This window comes from Mastigoproctus giganteus, chromosome 9 (genome assembly GCF_048544385.1).
Source record: "Mastigoproctus giganteus isolate SK-2022 chromosome 9, ASM4854438v1, whole genome shotgun sequence".
NCBI lineage: Eukaryota > Metazoa > Arthropoda > Arachnida > Uropygi > Thelyphonidae > Mastigoproctus > Mastigoproctus giganteus.
Genome location: NC_143583.1, coordinates 185,999,206 through 186,011,685, shown reverse-complemented (window position 1 = coordinate 186,011,685; position 12,480 = coordinate 185,999,206). Strand labels below are relative to the sequence as shown.

Genomic DNA, 12,480 nt, shown 5'->3' with positions numbered 1-12,480 from the left:
GTGGCGGAGGTGAAAGAGTTAATGATTCCGTCCTAACCCGCTCGTTATTCGGGTAAATATGCGGGGGGGAGGGAAAAGCCAGCAAGGCAGGAAGCGAACCGACGCCATTGAGGCATACTGCACCGCAGCTCCCCACAGCGGCCGGCAACGCAAACAATGCTTCGCTTCTTTACTGTAGCTAGTCCGCAAAGAGTTAGCGGCCTGCGAGATTGCAGACGCAGTAGCCGCGTTTCTAACGACATCGGCAGCGTTTCGAAGTGCCTCCGTCGGACGTGATCCGTAGATCAGAGATAACAGTCGACAGTGTACTTGTGTGCATGGATGTGACGGTGGTAACCGTGGGATGACCTCCGAATTTAGCGGTTCCTGACCTAGTGACGACAGCCACGTCGACAGCCGTGAGATACGGCAGGCAGGCGTCGTGATGGAGGTGGACGCATTACCGAAGGTAAGTTGTTTGAAGGTGTTACGGACGGGAATTTATCGGTGGGAGAAGTTTCAGGGGTGTCTGTGAGGGTCACGAGGTGGAACTCCACTTCGAAATGTCTCCAGCATTCCTCGTCCCATTCTCCTCTCACTGACAAAGTTTTTTTTTTAGTTCGTGTTCTTTGCCCTCCCCCCTGCATGGCAGTCCTCCCCCTACAATCGATCGTATTCCACCGAACTTAAAATTAAGCTGCACTCACGTGATCGTGTTGGATATGTGGGTGGAAAGTTGTATCGATGGGCAGATGGAGAGTCTTCTGTTTCTCATTTTATGTATTGGTGTAGGATGTCGAAGTCCTACGTACATTGCTAGTAGGCAGATGCCTTCAGTTGTGATGGTTCCAAGCAGGCTTTTATTTCCAGGCCTGAAAGATCTTCAAAAAGATCTTTCAGGAATGAAAGCGAAGGTGGAGGATACTTTCTAAATTGATAATTATTGTAATTTTATGTGTAGTGGGGAGGAGAACACGAATAAAAATCGAATAATAAAAAATCTTTTGTCACTTCGTACTATCAGAAATCTAAAAAAAACTCCAAGCTACTTTACGCACAAAAAAATACAAAATAATTGCGGTAAGACCAGAAAGTCCAGATGGATCAACGACAATTGAATTCTAACGAGATAAAAATCAAGTTGAACACGCTGTTCGAGTCCTCCATTATTGTACCAGACAGGAAGTAGAAGTTCGCGCAGTAAACGAAAGGTTAGGGTATGTTTCATTTGGAGGGGAGGGGGGGGGGTTGGGAAAACTGTGCTGATATCCATCCAGATATTTTCGGGAGGGTTCTACAAAATCTTGAATCTTCTCCCATCATTTGAACGGTGTGGGCCCATTTTGCTTCATACATTTTACACTTTCCTTTATAGGTTTAAAACGTTATTTTTCCTATTTCCCCTTCTCGTCTCCCTCCCTCAACGTTTTTCACGTGACTTGCACCCCGTCATTTCCCGCCTACGTTTTCCAGAAAGTTTTCTGTTGCCTTGGAAACTGGATCGTATTTCCAACCAAAATATTGAGAAAATTGAGGGGAAAAAAAAAGGGTCCACGCTGAAGCGAACTATTGGGGAAACAGTCGAAATTCAAGAAAGATTATCTTTGAAGGGAACTATTGGAAAACTGCTGAAAGGCTGCACGGGATGAAAAGTGCGGAGAAATATCGGAAAATAAACAACAGTCGTGTTCAAAGTGAATTGTTGGATGAGTAAGAAAATAAATCGATCTTCATTTAGTGACAAATATTAGCGAATTTTTAGAGGCTTTCTTATTTTTGAGCTCACGTTGGGGCTTTCGGGTTTGTTCTCTGATGCCAAAGACTTTTCCCCCGATTTCAGATTAGTTTTAATGAAAAGCGACACTAATTGTTGGCCAATCATGCATTTCACTGGCCTTCCAAGTACAACGCGTGGCTTAGACAGACCCAATACAGTTCTGAGTCGCAGAAGATCGCAATGGTAAGACTGGGCTTAGGATTTTGCTCAGGGTGATGTGGGCACCGAATGGATAACTGCTAAGTGCAGAAAGGACTAGGGTTGATCAATATCTGAATATCCTCGAAGTCAGATCGCGAGTACACCTAATATTATTAAGAATGAATGATTTCAACGACGCTGCTCAGCTCGGTTCTCTTGGAATTTAGGTCCGGATTCCGAATATGGCAGAAACATCTCAATACGGTTGCATTTGAGATTGTTTCTGAAAAATGGATCGGGCTATTAATCGAACAGAATGCTAGTGATTAGCCTCGGATTGTGCTCCGATATGGGCCCAGGTACGGATCGATACTCATTTGTGGTTCTTCGATCTATTTCGAAGGACCTAATTGGTCCTTTGAAATACGATGAGTGCGCAGGCAAAAGAAGTAGAGAAACCTGCTCCTCTGGAGCCGCTTTACACATGGTGGTTACAATGGCGCATTATCCTACTGGAGTAGCCCTCCTTAGCTGCTTAGTCCTCGTGATACATTGTCGTATACCACTCTTTTCAGGTCTGGGCTCAATTCCCGTCGAAGTAACCATCACCGCGGGACTGTACAGGGACATTGGATCAGATGCACCATAATATTATTTAGTCATTTGCTGACCAACTGGGAAACGTGGAGTCAGGGATTACTCGTACACCTTTTGCGTTTCGTAGTTGAGACAGCCACGGACGTCTGTTATCAGTGAAATATAAAGACAGCGCGTGCACTCATATCGGCGTAGGGATACGTTCGGTTTCTGGGAGAGTAGGGTTGGTACCCAATAATTCCAAGAACTTGGTTAATGCCAGAACAGAGGACCGAGAAACGCCCCTTTCCGAATCAGCTACTTAGCACGTGAGTACAGCGACAAGGAAGGAAGAAAGAAAGAAAGAAAGACTGCGTATCAAAAAAAAAAAAAAAAAAAACCCCAAATTATTTCATTTTTCCCAAATGGCTCCTCCTGACCATCAGGAAATCTGTGACGAATATTTAATATTGGTAGTTTCTTAACACGCGCATTCTTTGTTTGCATTTTATAGAAGAGACACGTGCCCTTCGATGAAACACTCGAGTTGAAATAAACAGAGGGGGCCCATTCCGTTTACGAAATTCAAACAAATTGGCTACAGCACCTCCAAAACCACCGGTTGCAACGATGTAGTCACGCACCTTACTCGCAAATTTCTGTCAGCAGACAAGGAATGCAACGAAACTTTAATTTATATCCCCCCCCTCCCAGTGGCACACTTAGTCAAAATTACCGAGCGCAGTGACCGTTTTTCTTGTTGCGAACTAAACTGCGTGTGTGTGGATTTTTCCCCCTTTCTGGGACGCTTCCGGAAGCGTTAATTTAATTTTTACCACAATTATTATCCCTAAACTTGAATATTAAACAAAGAAACATGTTTAAAAATGATCACAAATGCACATAGCTTATAATATACTCTTGACACTAGTAATTACTAATAATATTTCGCTATATCCCTCCAATCAGAACTTGTGCGTAGCACAGTTGGTAGGATAGCCGTCCTCCCCACACCGGGTGGAAAAAACCCGAGTTCGAGTCCCGTCGATGATGGCATGAATTTTTATGGGTCTTTTTCGCAACTGGCTGAGTTAGTTGGTCTCAGGCGACGGTGGCATGGTTTTTCGTCCACGCAATTTAGGGACAATATACAAGCAACAACATGGATTTAGTTACCGATACTTCTGAAATCCAATGACAACAACATCCGATGATCAGATGAAGCGTGGCACCTTCCTTTCTCAGCGCGCACCACTACTATACTATTTATGAATACACTGAAAGGACAGAATACCTGGTTCCTGGGCAACGCGACGCTGTCATCCCTCTCGCTAGTGGACGAGCCCACCGCTTGGCAGGTATGCGTGAATGCATGTACACGGTAATTCGATGTCAGTATGGATAAACGTCGTGAGTTAATCGACTTTGAAAGAGGATGATAGTGGGTGCCCGACGCATGGGCCACTCTGTGGCGAAGGTGGTACAGAAATTGCACTGTCCTCGTTCCACAGTATCAAGAGTGTATCGGGAATATGCCATTTCCGGAATAACATCTCATCGTAGACAGCCCTGTGGGCGAGGAAAGGTGGATGATGAATGTGGTCGTCGACTTCTGTCTCTCGCATTGTTTTAGCCAACCGGAGAGTGACAGTAGCACAAATCACCGCCGGCCGACTTCAACGAAGGAGGTGCCAGAAACGTCTCCACCAAGACCACCAGGCGATCATTATCAGCAATAGGTTATGGGAGTCGCCGACCCACCGGAGTCCCATTGCTAACACCGCGACACAGGTCTCTACGCCTCAACTGGGTGAAAGACGCTGGACCCTGGATGATTGGAGACAGGTCTCCTGGTCCGGTGAGTCCATTTCCAGTTATTTCGAGCGGACGGGAGGGTGGGTATCTGCCGGAAACCGCACGAAGCTATTCACCCGTCATGTGAATAAGGAATAGTTCAGGCAAGTGGATGGTCGGTAATGATCTGGGGCGTGTTCAACTGGCACACGTTGAGACCTCTGGTACGTCTAGAGGCATCTCTGAACGGTCCAGGTTACGTATCCATCCTGCAGACCATTTGGATCCTCCACCCTGGAATGCGACGGAATTATGGACAGCGGTGCAGCAAGCATGGATGGAAATACCTGTGGAACGCTTTCGTGAACTAGTGGACGCAATGCCTCGCCGTGTGACTGTCCTTATTCGGGCGAAGAGTAGGCCTACCCGTTACTAGGTAGATATCCCATGATTTCTGTCCACTTAGTGTATTTCATAATCTTATCTACCTTTATGTGATTTAAGGGCGACTCACATTGTCGAATTTTATTGTTAAAATAAGGTAACAGGCATCTTTCGATGGAAATCACCCCATGCCTAATAATGAAAACTCGAATAAATGAGGACACATATTTAACCTTTGTTTTTTATGGGAGAGCGTTGTACATCTTTGCCATTAGGTGACCAAACCAAAATGGCTGCCCTACTTTAAATAGAACTAAATAAAGAAGCACTTGCAATTAACCGATTTCATTTTTCCAAAGGGACTAAGTCCACAGGAACTCACTACCAACTGCGAGCTGTCCGTGGTCCAACAGTCATGTAGAAGTAGTTATTGGTGCTGTGCAACAAAACTGTATACCCACCGTCTTCACACGATAATGATTACAGCGTGATAGATGGGAGGCGTTGCCCTTCTATCACAGAGCCCCAATCTTTCTCTTTCTTTTGATTTAGCTGTTGGGGCTTCTGAAAGGGATCCAATTCTGTAGTAAGTTTATTCAGTAGGCGGCGCGCATGGATTCTATAAGTGTTTTGGTGATTTTTGATGTAATTGTAACCATACTTCTGGAAAACGTCGCGTAGCCCTCTTCTTCAGCTTTGAAGACTTCGTTGCTAAATAACTCTCTCCAGCGTATCCTATACATTCTCAATAGGATGAGATCGGGGGAAGGGGAGGTGGTGGAAATCCGTCTCGTTTTCCGAACCATTTTTGCACGTTTCTGGCACGATGCGTTGTATTGCCATCCATAAAGTAGGCATCACCTTCGGATAAAAGTGTAATATTGCAGGGTTAGTGGATCTGATACAAAATTCAGATATTCCTTGGATGATGATATCCCAACTCCAGATGCTCTTGTCTAGTCTTAAGAATGCAAGCAGGATCCATTGCTTTGTAAGGTTATCACCACACGCTCTGCTTACCATCAGTGCAAAACAGTGTATTCGTCTAAGCACACGACTTTGTTCCATTGCCCAATCACAATGTTCTCGGCACCGTTGCAAGCTGATTTCTCTGCATTTCTCTGAAACAAGTGGTTTCCGAATAGGCAGGGGACTTCCAATACTTCAATTCCCCGCGTATGCTACTGGCTGAAATAGGGCAGTTCACGGATTGGTTGAATTTAGATGTTATTTTCTGCACACAGGATGTCTTATTTTCCAGTATGTAATATCTTTATTGCAATCAGTGAAAGTTTAGGAGTACAATCCTCCTTAGAGTACGACGACGACTTACTCTTGAAGTGTTGTTTTTCTGCCACATTTGCGCCTTCGAGATGTCGAAGAACCGCTTACTCTCCAGTCAGTAAAAACTTTTAGAGATGGATGCTTTTTAGAAACCAGCTGCCTTTCATTCGAATTGTGACTCCTGCTAGATGTGCACCCTCGATGAGACCTATTTCGAAGTCACGCGGTTTCTCCATGCCGGGTTCAGATTACCGCAGTCGAACAGCCCATGCAATCCTTATTCACAGTTTCTATTGCATCTATTCCCATTTATTTACTTTTCTTCTGTTTTGTGACTCTTTTAATACAGAGGTTCGTATCTTTTTTGGCTAGGGTGTGTACAATGCATAGAAACCTAGATGAGTGGGAATGCCAATGACAAAAGTACGATTGCTCTTCACTGCATTCTAAATTACATCGGATGAACGGATGTTTCTCAGTTTGATTGATCTAAAAACACCATTGTCCAATCTTTCCAAAACTATCGTAGCCAAGGGATCAAACGCGAGGGTGAGTAGTACACGCAAATCAGTTGACCGTGGTTCTAGCCTAGATGACTGCCAATTAAGGTGATGTTCTTGTATTCTTTATAGTGTGAAGTCCTCTGGCCCTGCTCACCCATAGAAACATAATGAATAATATCGCAGCGGGACACTGAAAGTAGCTGATTTAGTTTTCGAAAATATTACGCCTACTTATATTTTTATAAGGAGGCGTAAAGCGAAAATGCACTGATATGAGGTGGGTATCTCCAGTGGTTCGTGTGCTCCTCCTGCATACCCACCTCATATCGGTGCATTTTCGCTTTACTGCACCTGGTCATCAGCAAATCTAAGCCCGAAGTTACAGAAAGTGGTCTGTAGTTCAGCCTTCACCTTGATTTATTTCTCAAGGACATCACGCTACATTCCGTTTGTGTTTCTTCTTAAAGACCCCCTTGCACTGTGCGTCAAACTGATATGCGGCCTAATTAAATGCAAGTACAGAAAAGAGTACTTTGGAAGGAGGGGATCACATTTTTTTCATAATGTATCATGGATCGCGCAACATATGGTTAAATAAGGAGCGAAATGTCCTTTAATGCGCAAAAAAAGGATTAGAAATATTAACGGGTGCTACTTTAAATTGAAAGATGTGGTATTAACTGTCTTGGATATAAGATCAAGACGAAGGCCATACTCTACAAAGAGAGGGGAGAATTCTTATTCTTGTAGAAAAGAGAAATAATTGCTGGCACTCTTAGCCGTGGAGGGATGTACAATGGCACTGTTCATTTTCTTTCTCGTTGTACAGTACAAAGTATTTAAATTTTTTTGTGGTTGGGATTCGTGAGAAAACAGATTCACTTAATAAGGGCAGGATTACATTGTCAATTGCGTGGCATGCCAACATTTAAAATTGTTTCTGAACTCGTGAACAAATTTGAGATGGGATCGCACACCTTTCCATTATGATCTCTGTTCACATCTGATATTAACTAACAAAATGCCAGGAAACAAACTGTGACATCAACGTTTGACTTTCCATTGGCAAGGAGTGTTTCGAATTCTTGATGTAATCAAGAATATTGGCCTAGTTCGTAGTTATGCACCAATAGTGGCTTCTTGCACTATTATCTTGTTGACGCTTACTTTCTCTCCCACCAATTTTTATGGGATTTAAATCTAAGCTGTATTCACGATAACCATCAGATCTGGGAGTCTCGCATTCTTCATCTACAGACAAAGTAGTGAAGCATTTGATGAGCAAAAGGGTCTCTTTTAAGATTGTTTTGTAATGTTCACCATTAACAGTACCAAACTGTATTCTGTCCACTTCTTCAGACTATCTGACTTAATGAAAACATCCCACTACTTAACTGGTCCAATTTCCAAGTTCTTTAGTCCACGCTAGTTTTTTTAAATAATGGATTTACCCAATAAAAGCTTATTATGAGGTTAATATGCTTTCAGACCACTTACAGTTCTTTCATTTACTTTGTTTCCGATATGTTTCCTACATGGATTTTAGATCTGTGGAGCTTTGCATGATAATCATCAAGGCCTGTGCCGATCTACTGATCTGTTTCAATCTTCTTTTTCAGATTTTCTTTTGATATTTCCATTCTCGCGATTGTTTTTTTATGATTTATTGACACAGACTTATTAGAGAAATATATCGACCAGAAAAGTCGGCCCCATCAAGAGTAATACATTTCTTCGTAGGAGCTGAAGAAACTGCTGAATAACGGCACGTGCAACTGGATGCTTTCATACACAGAATGATGCAGAACATGCACCTATTACGCACTTTGCAGATCATAAGAATTCAGCCCGATGATGGTATTACGCATTTGGGAGATAATTTACAACCAAACTGGTACTGTTGCTGTCAACATCTCTTTTTCGACTTTATAGATATCATCATCTACGAATTTGCATAAACACTCACTGAAAAATTGAAACAATCCCTTTCCCCCCCCTCTACATCCACTTTCTCCTGCACACACCGAGACACTCCACAAGCAACACCAAACATGGGACTTTCTAGCGTACCAGCGGTATAATCCAGGCAATAAATGTACGGTGCTACTAGATGGCACGCTGGAAGATTTTCTGCTGCATGCCAGTGATAAGATACTTCCTAAATTTTCCATACATCATACTGTATCTTGGATATACTTTTCCAGGGGCCATAAGTTGAATTCTCGAGAAACTGAAAACGTATTCTAGATGATAAGAAACGCATCACCATTTTATTACTATATATTCGTTATTCAGTAGTGCAATGCCTGGATAACTCGTTGTTAAGGTTGCTAGTACGTACGCTGTACGAAAGCTTCATAGGATTCTGAATTTTCGTTCCATTTGATCAACTTCGAAAGTCTAACATTCATCCGAAACTTTCCCCTATTTATAGTAAAAGTATTCTAAAAGTGTCCGAGGAAGGTTTGGAAATGGTTTCGTCTTCCTTTGAAATGTGTGGGTGGAATTTCTGGAATCCTCTTCCTCTGGAGCTGTAGCAGACCTCTGGCGGAGGAAGTTGGTTTTTCCTACGTTGAGTTATTTGGCGTTTTTCATCCAGTAAAATACGCACTATAAAGGTTCTGTAATTATTTTACAATAATTATAGTTGTTTTTTTTTTAATAAAATTAAATTTTGATCGTTTCCATTGTCCCATATTTATTTTTGTTGGTGTTAGAATGCAGTTTGCATTATCAAATCCGTTTTTGAATGTTTGTTCGTGATATTGGCCTCGATTTTGACATTGTAAGTCACTGTAGTAGAAGCACACCAGTAACAGTTGAACCAGTAGAGTAATTGGATAAAAAAGTTCTACATGTGGTTTTATTACCTTAGGTATACGTGATCAAATCGAGGAAAAAAGTTTTTCCTCGATTAATATTCTTCTTAAAAAGTCCATATGCAAAAGCACTTTAAATTTAGGTCAGGTTATATTTGTCTGTACTATTATTTTCAGCCATTTGTTTCTCCTAGTATTATGGGACGCCCAGATAATTAGAGCACCTTAATCTTTGTGCTCGCCGGACAACATTGCCAAGCTATTTCAGTGTGCTTTCTGAACACTTAAACAGGTTGGCATTAGGAACACCTATCTTGTAAGGTCCTTATACTTGGATTCATCAAAACCAAAAGTAGTGCATCCACGTATAAGAATTCCAGCGCATTGATAACAAATGTGGTGTAACACCCCTTTGCCCGCCCTTCAGCACGTGGAGGCAGGCCGGACATGGAATGTAGATAGTCTTTGGCTGTGGCGAACCCTGAGAGTCGCTTAAGCTTGACAGGGAGGTAGTCCCCCCCCCCCAAAAAAAACAAATTCTGGAAGGTTTTTATTGAAAAAATAGCGCAGGGGTGATGGGTCGAGTATTGGAGAAAAGGTGAAGGTAAAGAAGGTGGATGACAGGAAAACTTGGAAAATGGAAGTTAAAGGAGAGGGGGCACTTTTATGGAAAGCGTTCATCCTCCACAGGGGGCTGTTAAGAGCGGGGAAAAGTTTTGTGTTGATAGGGGGTCCACCAGGCGAAAAGTGTGGATGGGATAGGAAAGGAAACAGGTGTCAATAAGAGTAAAATCAGAGGGCCGGGCTCTCTGTGTTGTGGAGAAGGAGATCGCACTGTACATGGACAGTACTTCTCTGTTCTAATCCCACGCTGACCAGGCAATGTGAACCCAGTGTCAGCAGATCCCGCATCATGACTCAGACGAGGGGCATCTTGTCAGCAAGGAAGGGGGGGGGATTTCCTAATTGGGTGCTGTCTGAACAACGTACACCCTGTATTAACTCAATCCACCTGCACACCTGTCATACTTACACAATTGTACACATTTTTTAGTACTTTTTATGACATATTTAGGGCTGGGAGGATAGTGTCTCTTGTCAAGAGACACTAGAGGTCACCCTAAACCGCGTAGTATACTCTGCGTCGCGGTCTAAACTCTGTAAAGGCCAGAGATAGTATGAGTTTCGGTGTAGTGCAGTGTTGGTCTGCTTTTCCTCCGGCCATTCAGCCGCGGGCTCCCTCCTGGTGAGACCCATCGTTACCAGTCCGTCACCTAGGGGAGGTAGACCAGGTATACTGTGTAGATAGTGTCCGGCTGGGACGAACCCTAGACGTCGTCTGAGTTTGCCAGCGAGGGGCTCCCCCCCCTAAAAAAACCAAATTTTTATTGGAAAGGTGCGCGGGGGCGATAGTTTAAGTTTGAGAGAAAGTGAAGATAAAGGAGGTGGATTGTAGGAGGGCTTCCTCAGGGGCTTTCCTAGGGTATGTGGCGCCCCCAATTTGACGCTCCCTTTAAAATGTTTTTCATTGTGTATGTAAGTTTCAGGCTCCCGGGTGTAGCGCACCCCGTACACCCTCAGGATGGCTCGCCACAGGGCTTCCACCTGGAAGACGGAAGTTAAAGGAGGAAACAACCGGGGGAGGAAAGGACTGTTAAGAACGGAGAAAGATTTGTGGTGGTCGTAGAGTCCACCAGGAGAGAGATTTGAATGGGAGGTGGGAAAGGGAAACAGGTGTTGATCGTGTTACAGTCATAGGGGTTAGGGTGCCCTATGTGGTGGGGAGGAGATCGCGCTGTAGACTTACAATGCTCTATTTTAGGGAGGGTAATTAAACCTTACGAAAATCCCGTTTTTTTTTTTATAAATTCCATTTGTTTGTAACTGTTTATTTTCTACTCGACTTCAAACAAAGCGATAATATTCTTTTATTATTCAAATCAATCGGAGCTTTTAGTTCCGAACGATCTGGGTTGGAACCCCACAGGAAGTGAGCCTTCGAGGTAAGTTTCTATTAACAGCGAACAGTTGTCCGAAAACCCATCGGGAGCAATGGAGTTAGCTGGGTGATGAGTTGAGTGTTAATATGATCTCCGATAGATTGACCAATACAAGGCTCTAGATAGAAGTCACGTGGAAGGCGGGAAACAACTTGTACTTTGCGATGACGTCAGCGACTAGACTAGTCCCGATGGAGTCTTAGTTTCTATGGAAACTGCTTAAATCACTCCACTCTGCCTGACCACTGATACAGTTCGATTGAGAGAGAGATTCTTTATCAATAAATGTGCGTGGCTGATGTATTTCCACTATTGCTGGAAATGTCTGTCGATAGACTTTAAATATCCCGAGGTTCCAATTTAAGGAACGAATTTTGGACACGAAGATGCTTCGAGCTTCAACACACGCGTATTCTGCGAAGAAGTTTCTAACTTCTTAACATCGCATATTCTTATATTCGCGTAAAGGGATTTGACGTATCACCTTTTCGCACCATCTTAGAGGTACCCTCTAAGGGATCTTCCCAGAAGCATAATGTTCAAGGTGTGACGATTCAAATTGAAGGCGAAGAGTATCGTATACAGAGTAGATTAAAAGAGACCACAAGAACTACTTGTTTGCATTTGTTGCGCTTCCCCTTGGACTCATTCTGCACGTACCAATTTATCGCGCTCGTATATCCACCCAAGATGTTCTGTATTATACCATGCGCATGCGTCCTCTGCTTCCAATGCATAAACTAGGCAGCTCTTCGCATTATAAGGAACGCGGAGAGTTAAGTGAAGCGTGTCATATTTAAAGATACGAATTTTTCTCTTACCCAGGGGGCTGTTATTAACCCCCTCCCCTCCGTGATTGTATTTTAGAAGCGGCGCGTATGCGGCACAATTAATGAGGTGGCGCACGCCGAGAGATTTATTTTGCCACGGAAATTATAAAATGTCACTCCATCCAAAGGAATAAAAATTACTGTTGGAAGCGTTTCCATTTTTCCTATCGATCGTCTAAACTGGCGTCGCTGACACATTCTCCGTTCTGTTTCGTTACCCTTTATCCCCGGTGGAAGGTGAGTGGACTCGTGTCTTTCCTTAACCAACAATTATTTCTTTATGTGGACACATTTAATCTATTCGCCGCGGTCACAGTGCACGCCAAGATTATCGCTTCCCCGTTAGATTTATTTCGTCGCTGGGGTGTTCTGAAGTGCTTCCAGTAACTGCTG

General features: G+C 43.3%; 1 protein-coding gene across 3 annotated transcripts in view; it reads left to right on the top strand.

The window, feature by feature from the left end:
- The first annotated feature begins 203 nt into the window (after positions 1 to 203).
- LOC150080944 (neural cell adhesion molecule 2-like) overlaps positions 204 to 12,480 on the top strand; it is a 244,587-nt gene continuing 232,310 nt past the window's right edge. For all 3 annotated transcript variants that reach the window (XM_090380989.1, XM_090380990.1, XM_090380988.1), the window contains exon 1: positions 204 to 448. The gene's annotated coding sequence lies outside the window, so the exon portion shown is untranslated. The remainder of the gene's footprint in view (positions 449 to 12,480) is intronic.